Source organism: Oryctolagus cuniculus, chromosome 8 (genome assembly GCF_051225735.1).
Source record: "Oryctolagus cuniculus isolate XC-2025 breed Fujian yellow rabbit chromosome 8, ASM5122573v1, whole genome shotgun sequence".
NCBI lineage: Eukaryota > Metazoa > Chordata > Mammalia > Lagomorpha > Leporidae > Oryctolagus > Oryctolagus cuniculus.
The window spans coordinates 50,363,602-50,371,264 of NC_142874.1; the positions used below are offsets into that span (position 1 = coordinate 50,363,602).

Here is a 7,663-nt window from a genome sequence, read left to right on the forward strand (position 1 = left end):
TTACTATAGGATCAACAGAATCTCACAAAATTAATTAAACTAATTGTATCAATAGCTGTTTATAGTTTCAAGATAATCTTTAAAATGCATTTTGGTTGAATTTTCAGTTATGTTTGGAATATTGTCATAAAGCCATTAAGAATATGTGACACCCTTTGTATTTTTCTGTACCAGCCTCTTCATGTACACAATATTATACTTTGAAGAGCAGATAGATCATTCTCCTACCTTACTCCATATCACTTTAAACCATTTTGAAAGGAGATACACTGAACCATTGTTGGCAGACTTCTGCAGCTTTTAGCTGCGACACTATTAAGTGTAGGCATTTGTTTAAAAGTGAATGCAATGGAGAATGCAAGCTCTCATTTTAGCACTAGGAGAATGCAGTAGACACTGGAAACAGTGAAATGGCCAAGATATTTTCCTCATTCTTTGGGGATAGTTTGAGTATTGAGATGTTCTTTCTTTCTGTGCAGTTTGGGGATCAATGTACAGATTAGTAATAAGGTTCAAAATTGCTTCTTTGTCTTGACCATAAAAGATGGTACAACCTTTCTGAAATTTGTCTTGTAACTTGCTGAGAAGGCAGCTGACTTTTTATGTGAAGCTAAGAAATTCAATGCCTTATTGAAACTCAACTGGTAGTAGATCCAATTTGTAAATACAAAAATAGTTAGAATTGATATTCAAGTTAGGATCAATATTAGTAAATAGATCATAGTGGCCTAGATGCTTTAACAACCAAAATTCTATGAGTTTTTTTCTCCTTAAATATTTGTACAATATTACATGACCAGTGATATTTGAGTTCTTCCTCCTCCTAACATGATGCTACCACCACTTCCTAGAAATGGAAGAGATCTGGTAAATTATTCTGCTCACACATCATCTGAGATGAATATAACCATGAAATTCATCACCTAGATCTGTATGAAATTGTATATTAAAAGTATCAATAAGAATTCATAATATAAACTGTGTCTTCCATATAGCTTGCTTATTGCTTTGCATTCTCTTTAATCTTGTAGAAATTTTTCTGTAAGGAAATGATAGAGCTCTTTGGTTTGGAACCAGAAATAGCCAACAGTTTTGGTTGTAAAGTGAGGCAACATAGGAACAAGAAATGGAGTTTATTAGTTTTTATATTAATGTCAGAACTTACTTAGTTATCATTCCATTCTTTGGGCAATGATCCCATACCAAAACAATGTAAAAATACAGTATTTAGTTATTGCAAAATGAAGCATTAGCCTTCCATATGAGTATTTCCAGAGTTATTAACTTTTTTCTTAAAAAAAAACTTTGAAATTTTCTATTTCTCAGTGGGAATCTATGCCCCAGGTATTTAAGAGGTATGATAGGCAATAATTGTTAATTAACTTAAGCCTCTTTCAGTTGGTTTCGCTAAATAAAGTTTTTCATTTTGGGATTCTAAAAGACAGAAAATGCATTAGTAATCTTTTAATTACTGCTATTTCCATTTGGCTAAACTAAATTTTTTTAATTTCATTTTGAATCCATAAATTTGTGTTAATAAATTTTCTAGATTTGGGCCTTACACAAATTCTGAGTAAGTTATAAGTAATGTAAATATAGTTTCATATATATATATACGTATATATATGTATTGGAATTAGAGAAAATTAGTCCAATAGGTTTTAATATTAACCACTAGATATTAAAGTTTTTGTTCAAATTATACTTCCCATCTTCTCTGTACAACACATAACCAGATCCAAAAATCTCATCCCAACATGAACCTCAAAAGGAAAACTCATTACAACTAATAAACAGCTGGATTAACACTGAATTTCTTGCCATGATCATATTTGATTTGAAAGTAAATGGAAGAAGGCATAAACCAAGCACATAGGATATTTTTACTGGCCTTAGTCAATAACATCAACTTCTAACAGCACCTTCATAATGTTACTACACTTGATCTTAGCCAAAAGGCCAAGAAGTGATAAAAAGTATGTTGAAAACTACTAAATTGAGGGGCTGGAATTGTGGCACTGCAGGTTAAGCAGCTGCTTATAATGCCAGCATCTCATATAGGAGTACTAGTTCAAGATCTGGCTGTTCCACTGCTGATCTAATTGCCTGTTATGTCCCTGGCAAAACAGCAGGTGATGGCTCAAGTTCTTGGGTCCCTACCATCCATGTGGGAGACCTGAGTGGAGTTCCTGGCTTCTGACTTTGGTCTGGCACAGACCTTGCTGTTTTAGCCATTTGGGAAGTAAACCAGCAGATGGAAGATTTGCTTTCTCCCTCTCTCCCCTCATCTTGCTGGGTGTCACACTACATTTTAATAAGTGAATAAATAAATCTATTTTTTAACTTTTATTTAATAAATATAAATTTCCAAAGTACAGTTTATGGATTACAATGGCTTTCCCCCCCATAACTTCCCTCCCACCCATAACCCTCCCATCTCCCGCTCCCTCTCCCATTCCATTCACATAAAGATTCATTTTCAATTCTCTTTATATACAGAAGATCAATTTAGTATATACTAAGTAAAGAAAATAAATCTATTTTTTAAAAACCAATAAGTTGAAACACTTTCATGTTTTATATTGTGATGCCTTGACTGTAATTTTTTTTTGACAGGCAGAGTTAGTGAGAGAGAGAGAGACAGAGAGAAAGGTCCTCCTTTTCTGTTGGTTCACCCACCAAATGGCCACTACGGCCGGCGCGCTGCACCGATCTGAAGCCAGGAGCCAGGTGCTTCCTCCTGGTCTCCCATGCGGGTGCAGGGCCCAAGGATTTGGGCCATCTTCCACTGCACTCCCGGGCCACAGCAGAGAGCTGGACTGGAAAAGGGGCAACCGGGACAGAATCCGGCGCCCCAACAGGGACTAGAACCCGGTGTGCCGGCGCCGCAAGGCGGAGGATTAGCCAAGTGAGCCACGGCTCTGACCAACCTTGACTGTAATTTATGTAAGGTGGTAGTGAATTGAAAGCTACACTACATGTGAGCTGAGTGGAGAGCCCGAGACATGTGCAGTCTGTCACTGCATCACACACGCATAATTCTCTGTCCAGGAAAAGGCAGCAAATTAAAGCTAAGGAAATACAACAACACACCCATAAATATATTATATATTCTCCATGTTCTGTTCTCCTTCCTGTGAGTCATAATGATTGCTTTGAGGAACCCAGATATGGGAACAAAACCACATCCTTTTAGACTAAGAGAAATGTGAGGATATGAAAAAGCATTGTAGCAGCTCTACAGAAAGTTCTAAAAATTTAGGACTCGGTCCCCTACTCAGAAGATTGGCAAACCTGATGAAAAGGGGAGACATCAATTAGAATTTTGCTTTTATAAAATTTGTTGTGGAGTTGACCCTACTTCATTCCTCCCCCATATCATTGCCCACTGTGTGTGTATAACCCCACCTGTGATTCTAGCCTGCTGTTTAGTTGAGCCTAGAAATTTCTAGCATTGATTTCTCAGTCAGACTGCTTCTCCAGTCTTCAACCCACGTTGTCTTTTAGCTCACAATCTTTTGAAAAGTTCTCTATTAACACAAAACAGGGATGCAGTGAAAAGAGAAGTGATGGTCCCTCAAGGAAGCTGAACTCTGAACAATTCCAATATAGGGTGATGAGTATCGTGAAAAGGAAATAATGGGGGTGTTCTGGGTTAACTATGGCCTCCAAAAAAAATGTATGTTGAGTCCTAATCCCTGGTATTTGTGAATGTGAATTAATTTGGAAATATAGTCTGTAGATATGATAAAGATGAGGTCATTCTGGTGAACTGTGATCTAGTATGACTGATATCCTTACAAGAAAAAAACATAAAAGCCATATGGAGACAGAGGCACACCACACACTATGAGAATTCCCTGTGACGACAAAGGCAGATTAGAGTAGTGCATCTTTAAGCCAAGGACATCAAGATTTGATAAGCACCATTAGAATCTAAGAAGAGGCCAGGAAGGATGCCACCCAGAGGCTCAGACGGATCATGGTCATAATAACACCCTGATTTTGCACTTCCAGCTTCAAGAACTGTAAGAACTGTAAGAACATAAAGTGTTCTATACTATACGACACTGTGAGAGCACAGAGCAATGGGACCAAACCTAATCTGTGATTCAGACAATATTGTGCCAAAATAAATTTATCTTTTTAAAAAATTGTATTTATTTATTTATTTGAAAGGGAAAGAGAGAGAGAGAGAGAGAGAGAGAGAGAGAGAGAGGAGACCCATCCACTGGTTCACTTCCCAAATGGCCACAGCAGGTGGGCTGGGCCAGGCTGAAACCAGGAGCCAGGAGTTTTATCCAGATCTCCCACGTGGGTGCAGGGGCTCAAGGACTTGAGCCGTCTTCTATTGTCTTCCCAGGTGCATTAGCAAAGAGCTGGATTGGAAGTGGAACAGCTGAGACTTGAACCAGCACCCATATGGAATGCCAGCACTGCAGGCGAAGGTTTAATCTTCTACACCACAGTACCAACTCCTAAGTTTATCTTTTAATTACATTTTTTGAAGAACTTTTTGAAATACCCCATGAGTTAATTTTTAAAATGTGCATCACTTAGAGTTTGTGGACTCTGAACTAGATAGACATAGAAACTTGATTGAGCTCTGTCTGCATTGTCTCCCTTGCGGAGAGGGCAGGAGTCTAAGAGTGACTACTTTTCCTCCAGAATCTATTTCCCTCTACTTTCTTTATAGAGAGGAGTTAGCAGCCGATTTTTTTTTTTTTTTTTTTGACAGGCAGAGTGGACAGTGAGAGAGAGAGACAGAGACAGAGAGAAAGGTCTTCCTTCACCGTTGGTTCACCTTCCAATGGCCGCTGTGGCCGGCCATGCTGATCCGAAACCAGGAGCCAGGTGCTTCTCCTGGTCTCCCATGGGGTGCAGGGCCCAAGTACTTGGGCCATCCTCCACTGCACTCCCTGGCCACAGCAGAGAGCTGGCCTGGAAGAGGGGCAACCGGGACAGAATCTGGCGCCCGACCAGGACTAGAACCCGGTGTGCCAGCGCTGCAGGCGGAGGATTAGCCTATTGAGCCATGGTGCCGGCCAGCAGCCGATCTTGAAGTTAGCAGACCTAGTGACAGCATGTCCCACTTCCCTCTCCTTGTCCAGGTTCAAGCCAATAAAGCAGAAGCTACACTGCTTGTGTAACTTCCGAGTCATCTCTCACTGAAAGCTGCTTGCCCTAGTCTCTCCTCCCTCTTCTCAAGATCAGGAGAGTGGACAGGTAGGTGAATCAGCCTCAACCATACAAAGGACAAGCCATAGTGGAAGGAATAGAAATGAAGATAGGGCCGGCGCCATGGCTCACTTGGTTAACCTTCCGCCTGCGGCGCTGGCATCCCATATGGGTGCCGAGTTCTTGTCCTGGTTGCTCCTCTTCTAGTCCAGCTCTCTGCTGTGGCCCAGGAGGGCAGTGGAGGATGGACCAAGTGCTTGGGCCCCTCCTGCATGGGAGACCAGGAGGAAGCACCTGGCTCCTGGCTTCAGATCGGCGCAGCACCAGCCGTAGCGGCCACTTGGGGGGTGAACCAACGGATGAAAGACCTTTCTTTCTGTCTCTCTCTCTCACTGTCTAACTCTATCTGTCAAATAAATAAATATAAATAAATAAATAAAAAGACTGCTACTTTAGAAAATTAAAAAAAAAAAGAAATGAAGTCAGATATTACATCCTCAGGAGAGTTTGTGAGTGAAATTCCTTCTTTGTTTTTCCTAGCAAGATGAGTGGAATTGTAACACATGGTCTAATTCTACTTGATATATTAAGTAATTAAAAAGAAGGGAACTTATGACCCAATATCTAAGGAAAGAAATATTTTTCTATATAGATTAGGATGATGCTTGATTGATATAACAAACCTCAATATTCAGTATTCAGACATAATAAAAGTTTACTTCTCCATCACAGAACAGTCTAATTGGGGTTTTCTGGTCAAGTAACCTTCTTCAGTGCATTGTCAGGAAAGTAGATTCCTTTCCATCTTGTGCTCTCTTTTTCAACACCAGTCTTCAAAGGTCATGATGGAGATCACTTCAATTTCTGCAACCTGTAATGGAAAAGAACACAAGAGATTGTATTTGAGAGGTTTCCATGACTCGGTTAGGATATAGCATACAATATTTGCTTTCACATTCCATTGAAAGAACTAAGTCACATGCCCATACCTTATACTCAACAAGGGAAACTGGATATAAAATAGCTGAAATGCTCAGTTGAGGACAAGTTTAGTCATCTTCTACAATATCTTCTACAGATTGAGCATAAAATAACTTTAATAAAACCCTATAAATTTTTTTTACCATTCTGTTGGAATCTAGATCTGTCATTCACTGTTGCAGCATAAATGCCCTGTCTCCACCTCTTTAAGTGTCAGGCATCAGAAAGATAAAGACAGACTTATTTTTCAATAGGTTGTTAGAATCTCTTGTAACATTCTTATAAAATGCTGTGGTCACTTTGCTATGTATTCCCCAAAGACAAAATTCTTCCCTATCCCAAGACACTACTCATCCCAAACCAGATTTTATCACTCTCAACGTGTCAAAGCAGGGCACTGCCCATGAAGCCATTGTATTAAAGTTACCAGATTTTGTGATAATTCTAGATACACAAAGTTTTCAAGCCTATTCCTGTGTGGGGCATGAGATAGACATGTAAATAGACTTACAATATCATAATTGCTACCATAGAGTTATGTGCAAGGTGCAACACTATGGTAGAGGAAGGAGCATCTAAAGCAGCAGATGAAGAAAAGGCTTTAGCTACAGTTTGAAGGAAGAATATAAGCTCACTAGGAAACAGAAAAAGAATGTGTGCAGGCATGGGAGCACCATCAATAATAGCAAGAGCGTCAGTCTGGCTAGTCCAAGGATAAGTGGGATACGCTATGGCACATTAAGTAAAAGGGCTTCTACCTTGAATCCTGTGTGTCTGGCTTAGACCCCAGGGAACACATTAGATTTAGGTGTGATTTTTCAATATCAAGGAATAATTGGGAATCTTAAAGATCTCTCAGAAAGAATGGTCCCCAACATGTCCCAGGGTGACTACGTGACTATCTCACAATCTATCTCATAGGACCTACTACGGTGCTTCAAGAATTAACAACCAGCCGGCACAATGGCTCAATAGGCTAATCCTCCACCTGTGGCACCGGCACCCTGAGTTCTAGTCCCAGTTGGGGCGCCAGATTCTATCCTAGCTTCAGATTGGTGCAGCGTGCTGGCTTCAATGTGCTGGCCGTAGCAGCCCTTTGGGGGGTGAACCAATGGAAGGAAGACCTTTCTCTCTGTCTCTCTCTCTCTCACTGTCCACTCTGCCTGTCAAAAAAAAAAAAAAAAAAAAGAATTAACAACCTACAAAGGGATCACACTGCTTATATTCACAAGAAATAAAGACTTTCCTGAGTCTAAGATTCTATGAAATCCTGCTTTAAAAAGAGATGAAGCATAATAAATATAACATACCAGCTCCTAATATTTAGTATATCCTTCCTCACCCTCTCAAAAATTTAATTTTAGATGAGTCACTAACTCTAAAATCTACCAAGCTATCACATCAAATCTTTCTTTGGTCCTTATTCATATTTTAGAATAAGTTTAGTCCTTGATTGAACACCAAAGAAAAATTGCCTTTTACTAAACTCAGTTGTAACATTGCG

At 39.7% G+C, this 7,663-nt stretch overlaps 1 pseudogene; it reads right to left on the reverse strand.

Moving 5' to 3' along the window:
• Positions 1-1,833: 1,833 nt before the first annotated feature.
• On the reverse strand, positions 1,834-1,971 carry LOC149125008 (U2 spliceosomal RNA; annotated as a pseudogene).
• Between the last annotated feature and the right edge of the window lie 5,692 nt (positions 1,972-7,663).